The sequence below is a fragment of the Terrapene carolina genome, unplaced genomic scaffold (genome assembly GCF_002925995.2).
Source record: "Terrapene carolina triunguis isolate 2854851 unplaced genomic scaffold, T_m_triunguis-2.0 Scaffold638, whole genome shotgun sequence".
In the NCBI taxonomy this organism is placed as follows: Eukaryota; Metazoa; Chordata; order Testudines; family Emydidae; genus Terrapene; species Terrapene triunguis.
In genome coordinates, this window is record NW_020664989.1 from 490,149 (window position 1) to 512,857 (window position 22,709).

The window sequence follows — 22,709 nt, forward strand, 5'->3', positions numbered from 1 at the left end:
GGACCATTTTCTGAGAGCACTGCACAGAAGCAGAGCAATGCTGGGCATGGTTTGCCCTGATCAGACCTTGGGAGGACTGAGCAGGGGAGGTGTCGCATTGAAGGCGGTCACCCATACAGACATGATCGTGATTGTGAGCTCCCTGGGTAACTGCCACACTTCGGTTACACTATTGGAGGCATACTCGGCAGCAGCCGGAGAACTGGTGAACCTAGAAAAGAGCAGGGCCCTGTGGGTGGAATCGGACCCTGATGGGGGTTTTCCCTTAACCATCAGGGGTTTGCAATTCATAAGCAGCCAAGACAGGAGCACCCCCAGGGTGGTGAACATCTTGAGGGTACTGTCTGGGGTCGGGGATGAGGTGGGGAATGTGAACTGGGATAGGCAGCTGCTGGCCTGTGAGGAACGGCTTGGCCAGTGGCATAAGTGGACCTTTTCATTAGCCCAGAAGGTTGTCATGCTCAAGACCTATCTTTTGGCCTCAGGAAATTTCCTCAGCCATGTATTTCCCCCAGCTCCACAAGTGCTGCAGAGACTGAACACAATGGTCTTCCACTTCTTGTGGGGCAATAGGACATCCCTCATCAGGAGAAGTGTGGCTTTTTCTGCTGGTGACAGAGGGAGGATTGGGCATAGTGGTCTTTGAATCCTTTTATGGCTCCACTTTCTTGTTTTTCAATTTTCAGCAGGTGGCTGAGCTGGAGGGCAGGTCAGGCCAGAGGGGAATGGTGGAGCAACCACAGAGAATGCAACCAACTCTTCAGATTTGGCCACATTTTTGAGCCCCCTAGGTGCAGCACCGGGTTTGGGTTTGCCAATGGTGGCGGAAGGGCTAGAAGATTAGGTGGGCCCCCCGTTCTCTCTCTAGTGTTCATCCACTCCCTCCTTACATCCTACAGGCTTTTTCATTGGGTGTCTAGGTGGAAGGTGCTTGCAGGATGGTTTAAGCAACAGCAGTGGCCTCCCTCACAGCAGCAGCGGCCACAGCAGCAAGCCCTCCCTTTGTCTCTGTCTGCACAGAGGTCAGGGCCGGCTCCAGGCACCAGCCCAGCAAGCATGTGCTTGGGGCGGCCAACGGAAAGGGGTGGCATGTCCGTCTCTTTGGCAGCAATTCAGCCCCAGAGGGAAGGACCTGCCACCGAATTGCCACTGAAGAATGAAGTGGCGGCGGTGGAGCTGCCGCTGATCGTGATCGTGGCTTTTTGGCTTTTTTTCCCCCCGCCACTTGGGGCGGCAAAAACCCTGGAGCCGGCCCTGACAGAGGTCATTGTACCACAGGGTATGCAGGCCAATTTTAGGAAGGTTTCCACTGAAGGTGATCAACTGTCCTCAGAACTTACTGACGGGAGCCCTAAAGTATCTATATATGGCAGAGGTGTCTTTTAAATACCGAGACGTGTGATCGCGCATCTTTCATGGGAAACTGTACATCCATGCAAATGTGCACGGCCAGCATGTGCAGAACAAAGGTTGCCCATGGGTGCTATGTCAGGCTCCGAAACCGCTTGAGACTGTGGACCACTTTCTGGTGGCTTGTTTTTTTAACCAGCAGGTGTGGGGACTTCTGGCTACATGATGGTGGTCGCCAGACTTCATTGGACAGGATTATTTACAGCTAGCCTTAGGCTTGTTGCTGGACGACTGAAGGCAAGCCACAGGGTGCCAGCAGAGCCAACTGCAATTGCAGGAAGGGCGCCCTCAGCAGAGGCTGCCATATAGTGGATGGGTGTCACAGGACACACTGCACCTAATCAATGCCTTAGCATTGTATCATCTTTGGCAGAGCTGCTGTCAGGAACATCTTCAGCGAGGAAGGCAGTTCCCTGCAGCAGTGGTTAACCGGGTTTATGTGGCTGTTGAACGGCTGCCTATGGTGGAAAAAAAAGTGAGTCACTAGCAGAGTGGAGGAGAGTGTGGCCTCGGCTCTGGGACCAGGATGGGCCTTGATTCCCTCCTGCTGGTCTTTGTTTCTAGGTAAGAAGGGGTTTTTCACCGGTGACTAGGAGCAGTTGAGTTTCATGTTCAGGCACTGTATTAGTTCCTCCAGGTTTCTGGTAAGCACACAGGGCCCTTAGCGGGTACTCAATACACAGGATTGGCCTGGAAATCGTCATTACTAGTGTCATAAACATATAGTTAAGGGTTAATTCCTCTTTGACCTGTAAAGGGTTAAGAAGCTCACATAACCTAGCTGACACCTGACCAGAAGGACCAATAAGGGGACAAGATACTTTAAAATCTGGAAGGGGGAAAAAAGTCTTTTGTCTGTGCTGGGTGTGTGCTTTTGCCGGACACAGAGAAAGAAGGAACCATCCAACTCCTATAGGGTAGTGAGTATTTAGAGAAGGAATGTGTTAGATTACTTTTATTTTCTTGTTTGTGGGTTCTTTTGCAAATAAGAGGGAAGATAAAATTTAGGTTCTTTGTGTAACTTTAAAGTTTTGCCCAGAGGGAAACCCTCTGTGTTTTAAATTGATTGTCTGTGAGATTATCTTTCATTCTAATCTTACAGAGGTACTCCTTTCACCTTTTTTCTTTAATTAAAATTCTTCTTTTAAGAACCTGATTGATTTTTCATTGTTTTAAGATCCAATGGTTTGGATCTGTGTTCACCAGGACTAATTGGTGAGAGGGAATCAAGCTCTCCCAGGGAAAAGGGGTATAAGGGCTTGGGGGGAATTATTCTCAAGTCTGCCCAGGAAAGAGGGGGGTTAGGAACTTGGGAGATATTTGGGGAAAGGCAGAGTTCCAAATGGCTCTCCCTAAATATTTAAAACACGCTTGGTGGTGGCAGCTTACTGTTAACCTAAGCTGGTAAATAAGCTTAGGGGGTCTTTCGTGCAGGTCCCCACATCTGTACCCTAAAGTTCAGAGTGGGGAAGGAACCTTGACATGGTGGCAGAGCGGTGGGATCATTTTGAACCAAAAGCCCAGTAAGAAGATTTTTTCTCTTCTCCGAGATGAAAGGAGAGACCGATCTCATCTCTCTTTGCCTGAAGGCAGAGGTGTTAAGTTTTTTTAACAAAGGTCTTTGTTAGAGAAAGGTTTCAAGCTGTGAACAACTAGCAAGTAATTAACATTCTGCAAAAGAATTCACAAAACCAGTTTTTTTTATTCTGTCTTACTCGGGGGGGGGGGGGAATATGACAGAAAGGGACGCACAGAAAAAAACTGGACTTGGCCAGATTTGAGGCTGAAGAAAAAGCAAAAGAATACGATAGACAGATGGCCAGGGAAGAGGCTGCCCACAAAAGAGCTTTGGAAATAGAGAAAGCCAAAATGGAGGCAGAGACAGCAAGGGTGGAGGCAGAGGCAACTGCCCAAAAGAGAGCTATGGAGGCAGAGGAAACTGCCCACAAGATGGCTATGGAGGCCTGGAAGCATGAACTGGAGTTAGCAAGGGTTCAGCAGAATACACCAAATAATCCTAACAATCCTCCACCAAAAATCCACGGATGGGAGCGTCTATGTCCACAGTATGATGAATCCAGTGATATTGCTGAATATTTCCTCACCTTTGAGAGACTGTGCACACTCCATGCAATTCCTAATGAGCAAAAGATGACCACATTCGTAGCAAAATTGACTGGAAGAGCTCTGAACATATTCAACAAGTTGCCTATTGGGGAGGCTTCTGACTATGGTAAATTTAAGGATTTGGTTTTGAAACAATTTCAAGTTACACCTGACACTTACAGAGTAAAATTTAGAGCCCTTCAGAGAGGACCTGGACTAAGTAATGTGGCTTATGTAACCCAGATGAAGGATCTGTTAGAGAAATGGGTTGACGGCAGGGGTGTAACTACCTTTAAAGGAATGGTGGATCTGATGACTGAATATGACCAAGGATAATATAAAACAGTGGTTATGGGATAAGAAAATACACTCAGATGAAAGTCTTGCTTCTTACACTGATCAAGATGAGCAGTCCCAGGCCGCCAGAGAGGTGGGGGAAATCGACACAAAACGGGTGAAGGGAGCAGAGAGGAACAACCCTGGTTGCGGTTTGAGCGAAGATCAGAAGGGACACCCTCAAACCACACCCTACCACCGGGGGCAGCCCAAGGCCCCACCTACATCCCAAGGAAAACCCCAAACCCCTTATCGTCCCACCACACCAGTCTCCAGCAACCCACCTCGCCCCGGTGACCCCTTAGCGGGGCGATGTTTTAAATGTAATGAGCTGGGGCATACAAAAGTCCACTGCCCCAAGAACCCCAACAGATTACAGTTCATTGCACCACAATCACACCAAAGATCCCCAGGCCCAGATACCTCCCAGATACCCTCAGAGCGAAGGGAAACCATGAGTGTGGGCGGGAAAAAGGTTATCGCATGGAGGGACACTGGAGCACAAGTGTCAGCTATCCACCAATCCTTAGTGGACCCCAAATTCATCAACCCAGAGGCCCCAGTGACAATTCAACCCTTCATGTCAAACTCTTTAAACTTGCCTACAGCCAAGTTGCCTGTCCAGTACAAGGACTGGTCAGGAATGTGGACTTTTGCAGTTTATGATAATTATCCCATCCCCATGCTGCTGGGAAAGACTTGGCCAACCATGTGAAGATAGCCAAGAGGGTGGGAATGGTCACCCGCAGCCAGGCTAAGCAAGCTTTCACACTTATCCCTGTTCCTGAGCTTTCCATCAGGGCCCTGTCTGTGTTACCAGAGACCCAGACAGAGGTGGTGGAACCGGATCCCCTGCCAACGACTGTAACAGCCGTAGTGGATCCAGTCCCAGAGACCCAGCCAAAACCAGTCCCGGAACCAGAACTGGTGAAGCAACCAGCACAGGAACCATTGCCAGCACTGAGTCCAGGGCTTGCAACCCCATCTACAACTCCAATGCCAGAGGGCCCCAGCGAGCCTGCAGTGGCAGAAGCAGCAGATAACCCTACCCAAGAGGCTCAGCCAGAGCCTGAAATACCACATAGTGCACCAGCGGAGAGCGGTTCACAGTCAACGGAAATAGCCCCATCACCTGCATTGCTTCCAGAGGGACCAAGCCCAAGTCCACAATCCAAGGAGGAACTGAAGTCTCCAGCATGAAGGGAACAGTTCCAAGCTGAGCAGGAAGCAGATGACAGCCTCCAGAAACCTTGGGCGGCAGCACAGAGCACCCCACCGCCTCTCAGCTCTTTTAACCAATCCCAGTTTGTTGTAGAACAAGGACTTTTATATAAGAAGACTCTTTCTGGTGAACACCAGGAAGACTGGCATCCTCAAAGACAGTTGGTAGCTCCAACTAAGTACCGGGTAAAGCTCTTGAGCTTAGCCCATAATCATCCCAGTGGCCATTCTGGGGTGAACAGAACCAAAGACCGTTTGGAAAAGTCCTTCCACTGGGAGGGAATGGGCAAGGACGTTTCTAATTATGTCCGGTCTTGTGAGGTGTGCAAACGAGTGGGAAAACTCCAAGACCAGGTCAAAGCACCTCTCCAGCCACTCCCCATAATTGAGGTTCCATTTCAGCGAGTATCTGTGGATATTCTGGGTCATTTTCCAAAAAAAGACACCCAGAGGAAAACAATACATACTAACTTTCATGGATTTTGCCACCCAATGGCCAGAAGCAGTACCCTTAAGCAACACCAGGGCTAAAAGTGTGTGCCAGGCATTAGCAGACATTTTTGCCAGGGTAGGTTGGCCCTCCGACATCCTTACAGATTCAGGAACTACTTTCCTGGCAGGGACCATGAAAAACCTGTGGGAAGCTCATGGAGTGAATCACTTGGTTGCCACCCCTTACCACCATCAAACCAATGGCCTGGTGGAGCGGTTTAATGGAACTTTGGAGGCCATGATACGTAAATTTGTAAATGAGCACTTCAGTGACTGGGACCTAGTGTTGCAGCAGTTGCTTTTTGCCTACAGGGCTGTACCACATCCCAGTTTAGGGTTTGCACCCTTTGAACTTGTGTATGGCTGCAAGGTTAAGGGGCCATAACAGTTGGTGAAGCAGCAATGGGAGGGGTTTACGCCTTCTCCAGGAACTAACATTCTAGACTTTGTAAGCAACCTACAAAGCACCCCCCAAAACTCTTTAGCCCTTGCTAAAGAAAACCTAAAGGATGCTCAGGAAGAGCAAAAGGCCTGGTATGATAAACATTCCAGAGAGCGGTCCTTCAAAGTAGGAGACCAAGTCATGGTCTTAAAGGCTCTCCAGGCCCATAAAATGGAAGCGTCATGGGAACGGCCATTCACAGTCCAAGAGCACCTAGGAGCTGTTAATTATCTCATCGCATCCCCTACCTCAAAAATAAAGCCTAAGGTATACCATGTTAATTCTCTAAAGCCCTTTTATTCCAGACAATTAAAAGTTTTCCAGTTTACAGCCCAGGGAACAGATGATGCTGAGTGGCCTGAAGGTGTCTACTACAAAGGGAAAAGTGACGGTGGCATGGAAGAGGTGAATCTCTCCATGACCCTTGGACGTATGAAGCAACAGCAGATCAAGGAGCTGTGCACTAGCTTCACGCCAATGTTCTCAGCCACCCCAGGGCGGACCAAACGGGTATACCACTCCATTGACACAGGTAATGCTCGCTCAATTAGAACCCCACCGTGCCAGGTGTCTCCTCAAGCCAAAACTGCTATAGAACGGGAGATCCAGGACATGCTACAGATGGGTATAATCCACCCCTCTAACAGTGCATGGGCATCTCCAGTGGTTCTAGTTCCCAAACCAGATGGGGAGATATGCTTTTGCGTGGACTACCATAAGCTAAATGCTGTAACTCGTCCCGACAACTATCCAATGCCACACACAGATGAGCTATTGGAGAAACTGGGACGTGCCTAGTTCATCTCTACCTTAGAGTTAACCAAGGGGTACTGGCAAATACCGCTAGATGAACCCGCCAAGGAAAGGTCAGCCTTCATCACCCATGCAGGGGTGTATGAATTTAATGTGCTCCCTTTCGGGTTGCGAAATGCACCCGCCACCTTCCAGAGACTTGTAAATGGTCTCCTAGTGGGATTGGAAGAATCTGCAGTTGCCTATCTCGATGTGGCCATTTTTTCTGATTCATGGGCAGAACACCAGGAGCACCTGAAAAAAGTCTTTGAGCGCATAAGGCAGGCAGAACTAACTGTTAAGGCTAAAAAGTGTCAAATAGGCCTAAACAGAGTGACTTACCTTGGACACCAGGTGGGTCAAGGAACTATAAACCCCCTACAGGCCAAAGTGGATGCTATCCAAAAGTGGCCTGTCCCAAAGTCAAAGAAACAGGTCCAATCCTTCTTAGGCTTGGCCGGATATTACAGGCGATTTGTACCACACTACAGCCACATTGCCGCCCCACTGACAGACCTAACCAAAAAGAAACAGCCAAATGCAGTTCAGTGGACTGATGAGTGTCAGAAGGCCTTTAACCAGCTTAAGGCAACACTCATGTCTGACCCTGTGCTAAGGGCCCCAGACTTTGACAAACCGTTCCTAGTAACCACAGATGCGTCCAAGCGGGGTGTGGGAGCAGTTTTAATGCAGGAAGGACCGGATCAAGAATTCCATCCTGTCGTGTTTCTCAGCAAGAAACTGTCTGAGAGGGAAAGCCACTGGTCAATCAGCAAAAGGGAATGCTACGCCATTGTGTACGCACTGGAAAAGCTACGCCCATACGTTTGGGGCTGGTGTTTTCAACTACAAACCGACCATGTTGCACTGAAGTGGCTTCACACCGTCAAGGACAATAACAAAAAACTTCTTCGGTGGAGTTTAGCTCTCCAAGATTTTGATTTTGAAATACAACACATTTCAGGAGCTTCTAACCAAGTGGCTGATGCACTTTCCCATGAAAGTTTCCCAGAATCAACTAGTTAGAATTGTCCTTGAAATGTGAAAAATATTGTTAGTTTTTGCATAATCGGTAGTATATGTAAAGGTGCATGTGTCTTATTAATTCTGTTTTCTCCTAAAGTTCTAGGAAGAAATCACAGCCAGTGTGGTCTAGCACTGTCTATGATTTGGGGGGCGTGTCATAAACATACAGTTAAGGGTTAATTCCTCTTTGACCTGTAAAGGGTAAAGAAGCTCACATAACCTACCTGACACCTGACCAGAAGGACCAATAAGGGGACAAGATACTTTAAATTCTGGAAGGGGGAAAAAGTCTTTTGTCTGTGCTGGGTATGTGCTTTTGCCAGACAGAGAGAAAGGGTAGTGAAGAAGGAATGTATTAGATTACTTTTATTTTCTATTTGTGATTTCTTTTGCAAAATAGAGGGAGAATAAATTTGGGTTCTTTGTGTAACTTTAACGTTTTGCCCAGAGGGAAACCCTCTGTGTTTTGAATTTGATTAGAATGAAAGATAATCTCAGACTATCTTACAGAGGTACTCCTTTCACCTTTTTTCTTTAATTAAAATTCTTCTTTTAAGAACCTGATTGATTTTTCATTGTTTTAAGATCCAAGGGTTTCGATCTGTGTTCACCAGGACTAATTGGTGAGGGTATACTCTCAAGTCTACCCAGGAAAAGGGGTGTAGGGACTGGGGGGGGATTAGTCTCAAGTCTGCCCAGGAAAGGGGGGCATTAGGGACTTGCGAGATAATTGGGGAAAGGCAGAGTTCCAAGTGGCTCTCCCCTAAGATTTGGTGGTGGCAGCTTACTGTTAACCTAAGCTGGTAAATAAGCTTAGGGGGGTCTTTCGTACAGGTCCCCACATCTGTACCCTAAAGTTCAGAGTGGGGAGGGAATCTTGACAGGGGGAAAAACAGATTCCCCACTTGTTGCTTGTGCACTGTCCTCCTCCTCTTCATCCTCCAAAAAGTCATCCTCCTTGCTCCATGCAACTCCCAACTTGCAGGTGTCCATGGACAGTGGTGGGGTAGTGGTGGCGTCACCCCCCATAATTGCATGCAGTTCACGGCAGAAGCGGCATGTATGGGGCTGTGATCCAGAGAGTCCGTTCACCTCCCTGGCTTTTTGGTACGCTTGCTTGAGCTCCTTGATTTTTATATGACACTGCTCTGTGTCCCTGGAGTAGCCTCTTTCTGTCATGGCCCTGGAGACTTTAGCGTACGGTAAAGGAGCGCTCCGGGGGGGCAGGGCTGCATACTCCGGTTTATCAAAGCAAATTCGATATAATGCGATTTCACCTATAACGTAGTAAGATTTTTTGGCTCCTGAGGACAGCGTTATATCGGGGTAGAGGTGTATTTGCGTTTCTTTTTTTGGAACGTAGTTCTCCCATAACAGATTCGTCTCCCCAACAGTTTTATTTTGAATTAACTCAGCTAATTCCGAAATAACCGTGTACTGTAGACCAGCCCTGAGGCTATGTCTACACTTCAAACACTGGAAGTATTCTTCTGACAACCTAACACTGTCTACACTGGGGCTCACAGTGGGGCTCACATTAACTACTTCACTGTGGAGTAGATTTTTCACACCCCTGAGAGATGTGACTATGTCAACATAGCTTTTCATTGTAGACCAGCCTCTAGATGGCTTTTTGATATGAAAGGCAGTGGAGTTCAGCCTTTTCCTTGATATTGATGGTTGACAATTGCAGCTTTCCTACCTGTTGGACACATCCTATGACAGATGTCATGCCTTTCCTTTGCAAATTAGAGAAGTGGGGAACTCAGTGACCCTTACAGGCTAAGTGGGTAAAAAGTTATACAACTTGTCTCCTTGAGTAGTTTTCATTTTAATAGAAATTAACTTTGAAGCCAAGCAAAATAAGTTCTATCTGAAATACCAAAAAATTGAATCTATACTGGGCCAATATTCTCTTATACACTCTTTCTCACACACATACTCCCATCCTAGCCTTTGGAGGGAGGTTTTCAACCAGAACTCCTTACACTACATGGGGTAAATTAAATCAAATTAACTTTTTAAGATTAGCCATCATTTCCTGTATGACTAACAAAACAAAAAAGACAACTTTCCGTTTTCCAAAATAATTCAGACAATTAGTCTCTTACTCTTTAACCAGTAACTTCACCTATAATTTCATTTTCATTGGTACCAATAACATATTCAAAGATCACAAATTCTTCTCGTATATGTTAGTTTTATTTTAATCCCCATTGCCAACAACTGAACCTTAGCTCAAGTTATGGTTTGTCCCAATTTGGGTCCCAACCACTTCTGTGAGTTCATATATCTCTGGCTCTTTTGCCATGTGTGTTGGTGGAAGGGGTCTCCTATATGGGAATGTTTGCATCATGAGGAAAAATACCTCTCTTTTCACACTTTTAAATCTTTCAAAGTAGGAGGAGGTAGAGGAGAAGTGATGTAAATACATAAAACACAAGAGAAAACTAAGATCTGGTCTACACTAAAGATATTTATCGGTATAACTATATTGCTCAGGGGTGTGAAAAATACACATTGGTGAGCAATGTAGTTACACAGCCCTACTCCCCTGTGAGATAACACTACATCAGCACGAGAGCTTTGCCTGCCAACATAGCCATCGTTGCTTGTGGGGGCTGGACTAATAAAGTCCGAGGGGAGAGATTTCTCCAATTGGCAGAGAGCATCTGTAATAGCAGTGTTACAGCTGCACCAACATCAGCTTTATTGTGTAGCCATAGCGTCAGACACAAAACCTTAGAATCAGGACTCAACATGCGAGTATCCAGAAGTCTGAAACTGGAGCTTGACACATTTCTTGCCTCATTGGTTACCATCATTTCTACAACCTGAAAGTCCTTGTTACCCAATCAGGCAGCAAGTTTGGGATACACGGGGAAGGGATGTCTTATGAAGCACTCTCTCTTTGGATCCAAACGGTGAAGGATGATTGTTCTCAATCTAACCCTGGCATCCACTGGAACGGTAATGAGACACAGTGAACTAGGAAGTGGAGTTGTACAACAATTTCTTTGGGCCCTAAGAGAAGGTATTCCCATACTCACTGCTTTCATAGGTTCTCTCACCTGTGTGGATTTTCTGATGCCTAATAAGGTGCGAGCTGCGATTGAAGGTTTTCCCACACTCACTGCATTCATAGGGCCTCTCCCCTGTGTGGATTCTCCGATGTTGAAAAAGGGCTGAGCTGTGAGTGAAGCATTTTGCACACTCACGGCATTGATAGGGCCTCTCCCCTGTGTGGATTCTCTGATGTCGAGAAAGGACTGATCTCCGAGTGAAGCATTTTCCACACTCACGGCATTCATAGGGCCGCTCCCCTGTGTGGATTCTCTGATGATTAATAAGGGCTGATCTTCTAGTGAAGTTTTTCTCACACTCACTGCATGTATTTTTCCTCTTTCCCATGAGGATTTCCTGCTGTGTTGTGGTTTCCTTGACGCTCTTCTGAGTTCCCCGACAGGAAATAAATTCACCCATTTTCTCCCCCGGCTGGTTTCCCTGCTCTCTTTCTGGTCTGTGCTGACTCTCGCATGATTTTCTCTGTTCATGACTCCTGGACACATTCCTTTTCGATCTTTGTGATAATGCTCTGTGTTTATCCACTTGCTCAACATTTTCCTGCTGAGAATTGTGCTCCCTTTCTCACATACCATTGCATCACCTGCTGTGATAGAGACAGAAACCTCAAACAAGGATGGAAAGGGGAAGGCCGAACCAAAACAAGTGCTGGAGGGAGGTCAAATAAAAATCAGGAAATAAACTCTCTCAAACTCTTCCCCCAAACAGGAGAGAGGAGGGGGATCAATTCAGCCTCCACATCCCATCCAAATTCGCAGGGGGAGAGGAGGAAGCTACTGCCTGGTGTCTGCTAGGATCTATAGGAAGCCATGAGCTATATTTACCCTGAGGATATGACTCCTGCTAGGGACAATAATAAACCAAAAGACTTCCCAAGGGCTTTGTAGCGTATCCCAGATGTTTCCTTCAGGCACTTACAGATTCTATGTTGGTTTAATGTTTCCTCACCTGTGCAGGGAGCTCTCAGGATCTCTCTTTCCTCTGAATCCTGGAAGTCTGGGACCCATGACTCTTCCCCTTGTTCCAGCCGGGAGATCACATCAGGTTGGGTAACAGGACACCCTGCTCAGATGAAAGAAAACAAAGGAGTTCAGTTGATTTCATAAGACTTGGTCATAAAAAATATTTTATTCATTTAACTTCAGTGCTTAGTGTGAGCTGGTGTGCCTGTGGCAGTCCTCACTGAAAATGCCAAGGTCAGGGCAGGCTGAAAAAGGGAAAGCAGATGCTCCCCAAACTGGCAGTTAACACTGAAGTTAAACTCACCGACCAGTCACAAACTGTGCTTCTGATCACCCACACTGGTTATCGTGAAGCTGAAAAAAAGAAATCACACAGCCCCCTTTATTGCATTGCACTTCTCTGACTGCCAATCAGCACCTGGATCCAGTACAGTGAGAGGTTATTTAAAAAGTCTGCTCACATAAAAAAAATGTTCTTTTGACCCCAAAGGGTCAGCCACGTTACCAAGTCAGTATGCGTTTGGATCTTACCGAAAATACCATGCTGCCAGGCAATACTTTAACATCTAAACTAAAGGTTTAGATAAAGACAAAGACAACAAGTAACAGAAAGAAAGTTGTTAAATGGGAAAGCAGTCAGATACATTCAGAAATCTATATATCAGGTTCTTAGCAGTATTGGTAAGTTGACGGCTTGAAAGTCTGTTTGGAACACAGCCACAGCTTGGATGGGTCATTCAGTCCTTCGTTCAAGGCTTCAGTCAGTTTGTAGAGAAGTTGCTCCAGAGTTAGGAAGAGCGATTGAAGACAAAATGCAGATGATGCAGCTGCCCTTTATATTCCTTTTGTCATGTGGCTTGTACTTCCTGTGCCCCAATCACAAGCTTCACAGCACATGGCATGAAAAAGCCTTGGAGTTCTCAGTATACAGGTATACCCCTGCATGTCTTGCTGACTAAATAGGTGTATCCCCTTGATCCTTTCCATGGATTCATTGTACAGCTGATGACCCTGGATGGGCCATCAAACAGGGTAGGCAGTACTGACGCCAATATATCTGGGGGTGTCACCCAGAAACACTGCACAAGTCTGGAATACAGATGTGGAAGTAGAGCAAGAACTTACAGGGAGTTGAAGGGGATTTCAATGCAAACAGTCCCTTCTGTGAGCAAGAGTCAGGCTAGCTGTAACCCTAATAACGCGGGATTTGTAGAAGCGAGGATTGTGTGAGGCGAGTGGGAAAGAACTGTGTGAGAAGTTGTTGCGACCTTGTGTTAGATAAGTATGGAATGTAGATTATAGTCTAAATAGAGGTGAGAAAAATAAGATATCAGGATGACCTATGTATAAACAAAATGCAGCTATTGCTCATTATTGTATGTAACAAAAGGTATAAATGCTTGCTGTAATTGTTTACCTGTAGAGAGACCTGTTTCGCTCTCTCCCTCTGTGCAATTGCTAGAGATAATAAAGTATTTGACTTGCTGCACCCAACCTGAGAGTGAGAACTGTTTTTCTCCGACAAGGGTAACGCCCACAAGGTAGCTATCTAGCACATCTTGGAGGGACTGTTCAAATTAAGCGGTTCATCAAGAAACACTTGGTTGACAATGGACCATGGGAGAAGCCCATCTACACTGAGTGGACTGTCATGTAAATGTGCTCTCTGGAATGTAGGTAATGGCTTCCTGCAATGACTGGGAAATTGGGCATGAACACGTGACTTGCCCATGTGACTCCAAACTCCATCTTGTTGCTGTAATTTTTCACAGTAAGAACAATGAGATGCCCTCCACATGGCAAAAACTATAAAAGACCCTGGAAACGCCTCCATTTTGGCTTCAATCCTGCTTCTTACCTCTGGAAGAACTTTGCTACAGACTGAAGCTCTGAACAAAGGACCGAATGACCCATCCAAGATGTAGATGTACTCCAGAGACTTGACTTAAGCCAGAAGTTTATTCCATCACTGCTACAAGCCTGAACCAAGAACTTTGACATTAGTGTATGCAATTGATTCTCTTAGACAATTTTAACTCTCACCTTTCTTTCTTTTTATGAATAAATCTTGAGATTTTAGATACTAAAGGATTGGCACCAGCGTGATTTTTGGATAAGATCTAAGTTGTATATTGACCTGGGAGTGGCTGGCCCTTTGGGATCAGAAGAACCTATTATTTAATGAAACGGATTGTAAAAAAACACTCATCTCTGAATCCAGTGTTTTTGGTGGTGATATAAGAACTGGAATGCCTGAGAAAACTGTCTTTATGTTTTCTTGTTAGGCAGTGTGGTGAAACAGGAGTTTAATTTTGTGGCTGGTTTGGTCTATCTTATAAAAGAATAACAACTAGTTTTGGGTTGTGTTTGCCGTATTTCTCAGCAGTTCGTCCTGAATTTGGCATCCTCAGTTGTGACCCACTAAGGCACGGTGACAGGGTGCCAAGGGAGGGGGCTGGGTCATGGATTTACAGGGAGTTAGGTGACCCAGCCTTCATACAGTCTCCCTTGGGACTGCCCTCTTTAGGGTATGTCTACAGTGCATCAGGGAGTCGGCCGCCTTCAAGGCTGGGTCTCACGCTAGTGCATTAAAAATGGCTGTGGAGACATTGCTTTGATGGAGCTCAGACCATCCATGTGGTTGTGATCGACCACAACTCCCAGATCCTTCTCAGCAGTGCTGCTGCCATGCCAGTTATCCCCCATTCCGTATTTGTGCATTGGGTTTTTTTCCCCAAAGTGTAGCACCTTTCACTTCGTTGAATTTCATTGTTGTCTATAGCCCAGTTCGCCAATTTATCACGATCCCTTCGAATTTTTGCTCTATCCTCCAAAGTGTTGACAACGCCCCAGCTTTGTGTCATCTGCAAATTTGATGAGTATGCTCTCTATTCTTACATCCAGGTCATTAATGAAGATGTTAAATAACACCGGCCCCAAAACAGATCCCTGTGAAACCCCATTTGAGAAATCCCTCCAATCTGACATCATTCCAGTAATAGTTACTCTTTGCTTGGGGTTGTGTAACCAATTATATATCCACTTAATGGGAGTTCCGTTGACCCTGCATTTCTCCAGCTTACTCATGGGACTATGTCAAAAGCCTTTTTGAAGTCCAGGTCTATTTTATCCACCAAACCAGTTACCCTATCAAAGAAGGATATCAAGATGGTTTGTCATGTTATGTTCTTAGTTAATCCATGCTGGCTGCTACCGATTACCCCTTCATCCTCCATGTATTTGCAAATTGAATGTTTTATACATTATTCTAGTAGTAGGTTTGGAGTAGAGTGGTAGATCTGTGATTCATCGGCATATGGACAGTAGCTGAATTTGTGTTTGGGGGTGAGATTTCCCAGAGATAAAGTGCAGAGGAAGTGACCAAGGACTGAGCCCTGTACAACCCCCACAGAAAACCGGAGTGGGGGTGGAGGACGATCTTCCTAAGGACACGCTGAATGAGTAGTTACAGACGTAGGAGGAGAGACAGGAAGAAGACAAGATGTCAAGAAGACGACCATGGTCAGTGGTATTAAAGGTGGCTGATGGGTCAAGAAGAATAAGGATGGAGTACTGGTTCTGAGCTTTGCTTAGGGAGAGGTCATTAGAGACTATGGCAAAAGCATTCTCAGTGGAGGGCCCCAAATATCTGCCTCTCTGAAACCTTCCATTCCCACTGCCACCAGACCCTTCCTGTTCCTTGGAGCGACCACTCCCCATCCCCTTCCCACTATCCTCAGTCTTTTCCACTTCCAAGTATCCCAGATGTCCTACCTAATCCTCCCCCTCCACCAGCACCACTGCTGGGACCTCCACCCCCTTTTCTCCATTCCCAGTCTCCCACTCCACCAACCCACCACACTCCCTGTTCCCAGGAGATTCTGTCTGATTCCTCACCTCCTCTTCCTTCCATGGTACCCATCCCTCCCTGATTCCCCCTAGTCTAATCTTCACATACCTTCGCATCAGAGGGTGGAAAGAGAGACCCTTTGGAGGGATAGCTCAGTGGTTTGAGCATTGGCCTGCTAAACCCAGGGTTGTGAGTTCAATCCTTGAGGGGACCACTTGGGGATCCGGGGCAAAATCAGTACTTGGTCCTGCTAGTGAAGGCAGGGGGCTGGACTCAATGACCTTTCAAGGTCCCTTCCAGTTCTAGGAGATGGGATATCTCCATTTATTATAATCCCTTTCCTCCCACTACACTCAGCCTTCCCTACCTTGTGGCACCCCACAAGCACTAGCTCCCCCATCATCTTCTCCCCTCCCATGCTTCCTGCTCTCCTTCTCCCCCCAAAGAACTCCTGAATAGGAACCTCACAGTGCTCTCACAGTCATTGGTTGGTTGGGTCAAGAGGACACGCTGTGGCCACTGCTTCTGAACTACACTTATTCATCTGAGTTGGAGCCGTACCACTGTTAACTTTCAGACTATGTGTATTGTGCGTTTTGCTTGCATTCTGAAGGAGTTCCTCTTAGACCTTCCCCCTGATTCCAACATTTCAGGGCTGAGCACAATATTTTAAAGTGTTTGAAAATCCACTTGCAGACTCTGGCCTCTTCTGAGCTGCAAAGTTTTGTCAGCATAGCTCTGTTTGTTAGGGATGCGGAAAAACACATCCTTAATTGACATAATTATGCCGGCAAAATCTCTCATGCAGACACAGAGTGCTGAAAAGTCTATTAAATAAATAAGGAAATCAAATGCCCATAACCTACATAAATACTGAGTACAGGCTGCCCAGTTCTGCTGCATGCCTTTCCACTAGGTGGGTGGTGGCTAAACTTAAACCTCTGAAAACCAGAAAAGGAAGAGTTAATATACACACCATCCCTAAAATGCAACCTTAACTCTGCCCCTAGTCCTGCAGCTGCAACTAGCCACTGGGAATGGCTCAGTAAGGCTGGTGCAAAGGTTAACAAACTAGTGCTGGTGCAAAGGTTAACAAAAGGAAGTGGAGGTTTCTCCATTTCTTGAAGTCTTCAAGTCAGAGTGGATGCCTTTCTGGGGGAGGATTTAGTCCAACACAAGGTATTCAGCTCAGTACAGCAGTAACTGGATGAAATTCTATGACCTGTGTTATACAGGAGGTCAGATTAGATGACCTAATAGCCCTTTCTGGCCATAAAATCTATGATTCTACAATAGATATGAAGGACTATGTTGTGTTCACAGATGGGAATACCAGCATTTATTGGCATGCCCTCAAGCTGTGTGCAGTGGGTCAGCTGTAGCTGTAACTGGATGGTGGAGGGAGTAGTCAGAGCAGCTTGGCAGAGCTGTGACTGATATGAAGGGAGGTGCATGTGAACCCTGAGGGACCTAGTCTGCCCCATTTCAATGCACTCAGTGGGCTGTTGCTGAGACAGGGCAGAGTAGAGATGGCATTGTGGGAGTGGCATGAACCTTAACTCTGCATTTCCCCTTCTAAAAACTGAGGGGACAGGAATCCTTACCCAGCGAGGTCACATTCTCATAGTTCTCCTGCATGACGTCTCTGCAAAGGGCTCTCTGAGTGGGGTCCAGCAGAGCCCACTCTTCCCTGGTGAAATACACAGCCACCTCCTCGAAGGTCACCGGCCCCTGAAAGAGGAAGTGTCCAACACTCAGTACCTGCTGCCCCTGTCACAGCCCCAGTATTCATGGGGGGAAAGGAGCCAAATGGAAGCTCTGGCAGGCTCACAGTCAGCAGAGTCCCACCCCCACCCTGCTCAGAGCAGCCAGGAGGTAAAACAGGAGGGGAGATAGAGATCCCCTCATCCCTCCCAGCAGACAGAGGGGGAAGGGTCTTCTCATTCATCACACACCTACAAGCCAGAGGCTGATATGGGGGATGGGGTCCCCAGCAGGCTCCAGGGTCAGCTCCCCAGTAGGAATCCCAACAGGCTTCCCATTGGCAGCAGCCGGAAGGAAACAGAGGGGTTGTCTACTCTACGCCCCACTGGTGAGTAACCCTTCCGCCCCACCTCTTCATATCCCATAGCAGCCTCTGGCGAGTAGGTTTATGTTCTTGCACTGGGAATCTGATATGTTTTCCCCGGGCTGTTCAGGGTTCTCCCACCCCCAACACAACCCCATTCCAGAACTAGGGTAATTTCCTCCCCTAAACCCCATCAGTCTGTTCCTGGAATCCAGGCCTCGGGTTAAACAAGTCCCAGCAAGTTTGCCACACCCTGTCCCCCTCCCTTTCTCCACCCTGGGTATTTCCTACTCCCATCCCACCTCCAGACTAAACTCCCCCAAAGATTCCAGGCCCTCAGTATTTCCTGCCCCTCTCCCTCCAGCAAGAGCCCACTAGCAACCGCGCAATAATCCCTACCTGGACTGGCTCCACTACAGCCATTTCCCTTCCCTGTCCTGTGGGAGGCTGGGACAATCTGGAGCCAAAGGTGGGTGTTACTCTGCCTCCTGTCAGGGTGAGAAGGGTGACAGGGAAGATTTCAGAAGGGCCTTTAGTTCCTATCACATCATGATTTGCCCCGGCCCTTTCCCTGCACAAGATGTTTCTGACTCGCACGCTGGGAAAACATTCCATCGCTTTAATCACAGCCCAGACACAGTCCCTCCCACCAGCACTAAATCCACTGTGCTAGTTTTAAAACCCTGGGGGCAACTCCCCCAACTGTGGGGACCAGGCGGAGGCAGGGACAGGACAAAGTCTGCCCAGTGCTGCTGTGGTAAATGAAATGAAGTTTACTGGTGGAAGCCATTGTCAATAGAGACAAATAGTGGAACATTAAGTGGGGCTCACTTCCATTTTATGTATTACACTCCTCAGCCTCATGCTTCAGGGCCACAATTCGCAGGGGTCAGGAAGGAATTTTTTTCCTCCAATGTATTTTGAGAGGGTTTTTTAATCTCCTTCCTCTGAAGCTTCAGGAATGGCTGGAGAAGACGACAGGATATTGGGCGGGGTGGACTAGGGCTGTGAGGTGACATCAATCACTCTCTCTCTCTCAGGGCTTGGCTGGCTGGTTCTTGCTCCCATGCTCAGGGTCTAACTGATCACTATAGGTGGGATGGGGAAGGAATATTCCCCCCGTGAGTCAGTCTGTCAGTAACCTGGGGGGTTTTCATCTTCCTCTTCAGCGTGGGGTGTGGGGCACTCACTAGGATTACCTGGAAATATCTCACTTAACCATTTCCCTGCCACTGCAGGGGCCTGGAGCACTGGTGCACCTCAGTCCCTCCTATTCTCTGCCTCGGGCATGTAAGAGTCTAGTCTCCTGGGGGTTGCAAGACTTTGGTCTCACTCCAGCTGTTGGGTTTAGTGGGCGGGTGCTGGGTGGTGTTGGCAGCCAGTGCTAGGCAGGAGATCAGACCAGATGATCCAGTGGTCCCTTCTGGCCTTAGACTTATTGACTCTTTGACTGGATGTGGGCAGGTTTGTGAGTTTGTGACCTGACCCCCCCCCCACACACACACACTTATTTCTCCTTCATTTTCTGTCTTCTCTTTCACCCTCTCCCCTCCCTCTGCCTGTAAGAGTTAGTAACCAACAATCCCTGGGTTCCTTTGCTCTCCTGCGATTGCTGACAGCACTGAATGCCGGTTTGGATCCAAACTTTCTGCCTCATCCCCATCTCTACTAACCACCGCAGGGGTTTCAGTCTCGCTGGCTGTGATACAGGCAATGAAAGGGTTACTGTGCACAGCTGCAAACTGCCTAATTTCACAGATGAAATAAGTAAGCAAGTGCCACTTGTTGGAAGTCAATTTTTTTCTGACCCCCGAACATTTACTAAAAAAGTAAGAATAAAACATGTATCCATGCTGAATCTATATATAACTTGTATATTTCAAGAGGCTGACAGAGAACACTTGACCACAATGAACAGGGGAGTGCAAGAGTGGGGGAGTGAGATTTTCTTTGCTTTAGATCATAATGAAACACTCAACATCTCACAGCCTCCTGACTGCCTTTCCTGAGCCCCTGGAGGTTGCAAACCACCAGCTGAGAAACACCAGCCTAGTTCATTATTTTGTATCGTCATTGACTATGCATGGGAAGAGAGTGCTACATTGTATATGGACAAAGAATGAATGAGCAAAGTACTATGGCATATATGGACCAACCCTGGGAACTGTTAATTCCAATAACACCCACATTTTGAACTCTCTGCCTTACTTCACTGTAAAAAGAAGACGAAAGTTCATAAGATCTTACAATACCCTATAGCAACAAGTTGATGAAAAGTAGGTTAAATTATTTTCAGCCATGAAGGCCATGCACAGGTGCAAGAAGACCAACTACAGAAAATTAAATTAGTCCAAACAAAAAGGGGCTAATCTCGTTCAGGGCCAGTACTAAGATCTATGCTGGGTGAACAAGAAAACGTGGGAACAAAGTTACCTATGCCAAATTTGGCCTTAGGGACATAGATTTAATTATAAAAAATAAACTATGCCACCCACTTTTATTCCTTTTGGGACTTTTAAAAAGAGATGGGGGGGGAGGGAGAAAGAAAATCATCTCCCACCTCACCCCTGACATGGCAACACTGTTACTAAACGGATATATTTCCTTTCTGAGAGGCTTTGTTTTCATTATATTGTAACTTGTATTCCCTCCTCTTTCTCCTCATGATGCATGATTATTAATTTGCACTTAATGTTTACCATAGTTCTATCCTGTTTCTCAGAAAGGCTGTAAGGGTTTGTCAGTTAAAATATGTTCCAAAGAGACCCATTGCTCCCATGATTAGTGACTTTCTTAACGTCTCTCTGTGCTTGTAAGATCAACTATTTTTCTAAAAAGACCCTTCTTAAGAGCAGGATTAGTAATGAAACTTACCCTGTTTCCCACAAGCCACTGCCTCTGTGCCTTTACTCTCTGGTGCAGCACCTTCAGATAATTCTGCTGAGGATGTTTCCCAGAAATTAATTATCATCGGGATGGCTAGGAATGTATTGGGGGGAAAAAATTAAGATTCTATCTTAAATGAATAAAATCATTCCTAGAAATATAAATTAATTTAAGGCATAATGTAAGCATAAAAAAAAAGTTTAGAGCAAAAAGTTAATTAAAAGAACCAAATGTTGCATTCTTAAAGAAGTGCTGGTTATGCAAAAAAGAAATATTGAATTGCTTTTTTAACAAAATTAGATGCTAATAGCTGTTTTATTTATTTAAAGTGTAAAAATCAGCTACAACCTGTGTCACAAGAGGTAAATAGTGCACTAAAATAGTTAGAAGTTAAAACTGTGAATTCATTACCAATTTAAAAAGTCACAACAAAAAAAGTCTATATATTTTATTTAAAAAGCCAAAAAACTCTAACTATACTAACAAACTTTCAAATAAATATGTTTTAAAAAAGCTCAGCCTTTGTATTTTTTAAAAAAAAAAGTATCAAGCAGCCACTCAAAAACAGGAAAAGTTGTCAAAGACCTTAGTGGTCTTTAAAAAAAAAAACTTTAAAATCAGACTACGTAAACTTAATTAAAAACACTATTACTATTACTGCAATTAAAACTGCAAAATAAAATTCTTAAAATTAATGTAGTCAGTAAAAAATGCAATAATTAAAGAAAATAAAGGCAAAAAAAATTAATGAATACTAAAAAAACTGCAAAACACATTAAATGCTTACGTGATATTGATGAGCTAAAATATTTAAGAGACAAATCAGTTGAAAATACAGTGGTGCAAGAACAAAGTAACATCGCTTCACATTGTTACACAGCTTCCAAATGCTGGAAGCTGCGATCCCCTGTTGTTAACATGGTTATTGGTCTGAAATCTCCCCATGGCCAGTCAGAGACAGACACGTACCTGTGTCGCTCCCCAGCCCCCGTCGCAGCGTCTCTAGGGGAAAGAGAAGATGGGAGAGGTGAGAATTCAGGCCCTCGCATTCATGGAGAAATCCCCATTGTTTATTAATATAACTGCTGTTAACTACGAGATGGTGTCAGAGATCAGAGGCCGATAACACAGCCGCTGCAGACAGAGCCAGCCCCACAGGGCTGCTTCATGGGGAAAGGCCAGGGCCGGCTCCAGGCACCAGCTTCTCAAGCAGGTGCTTGGGGCGGCCGTTCCGGATAGGGGAGGCAGTTCCAGGTATTCGGCGGCAATTCGGCGGACGGTCCCTCACTCCGCCTGGGAGTGAAGGACCTCCCGCCGAATTGCCACAGCAGATCGCGATCGCGGCTTTTTTTAGATCGCGATCGCGGGTTTTTTTTTTGTTGGTTTTAGGCTGCTTCGGGCGGCCAAAACCCTGGAGCCGGCCCTGGGAAAGGCGACTCGCTGAGTTGGGCTGTGAGATGGAGCCAAGGATCAGTGACATCACTAGAGTCCCTGACTCCTCCCCAGGGTGAGGGTCACTCTAACCAGAGGAGACGCCACCCCCAGACTCCAATTCACCTTTGAATCCCAGCAACACCTCCTGCAGCATGGCACTTTTCAGAGAGAAATCGCTGAGTCTCTTCTCCAGCTCCGCAAACGCCGGCTCTGGCTTCTGAAATATCCCGTCCTCCCTGCTGGGGAAAGGAGGAGTGAGAAATAGGCCTGATCCCCAGACCCTGAGCCCAGCAACCCCCAAACTCCAGGAAACCTGGATCTGAGCTTTGTAGCCTGAGATGGTCATTGTCATGGTGAGTCACCTCAACCCTGTGCTCCCCAGCGAGACAGGAAGTGGGGAGACACTAGAACAAGGAATGGAGACATTGTTCAGGAGCTTTCTCAGGGACGCTCTGGTTCTGTGGGGTGCTGAGCCAGCTCCCACACTGGTTTACTGCAGTAACAAGGGGCACCAGCACTGGGATTATGTGGAAAGGGAGGAGACACAGACCAAAGAGTGGGCAGGTCCTACATGCTGACAGTGGCCACAGACAGAGCCCA

The 22,709-nt window shown here is 46.5% G+C and overlaps 1 pseudogene; it reads right to left on the reverse strand.

Annotated features, from left to right (window-relative positions):
- LOC112124981 overlaps nt 1-22,709 on the reverse strand; it is a 573,457-nt pseudogene that overhangs the window by 469,633 nt on the left and 81,115 nt on the right.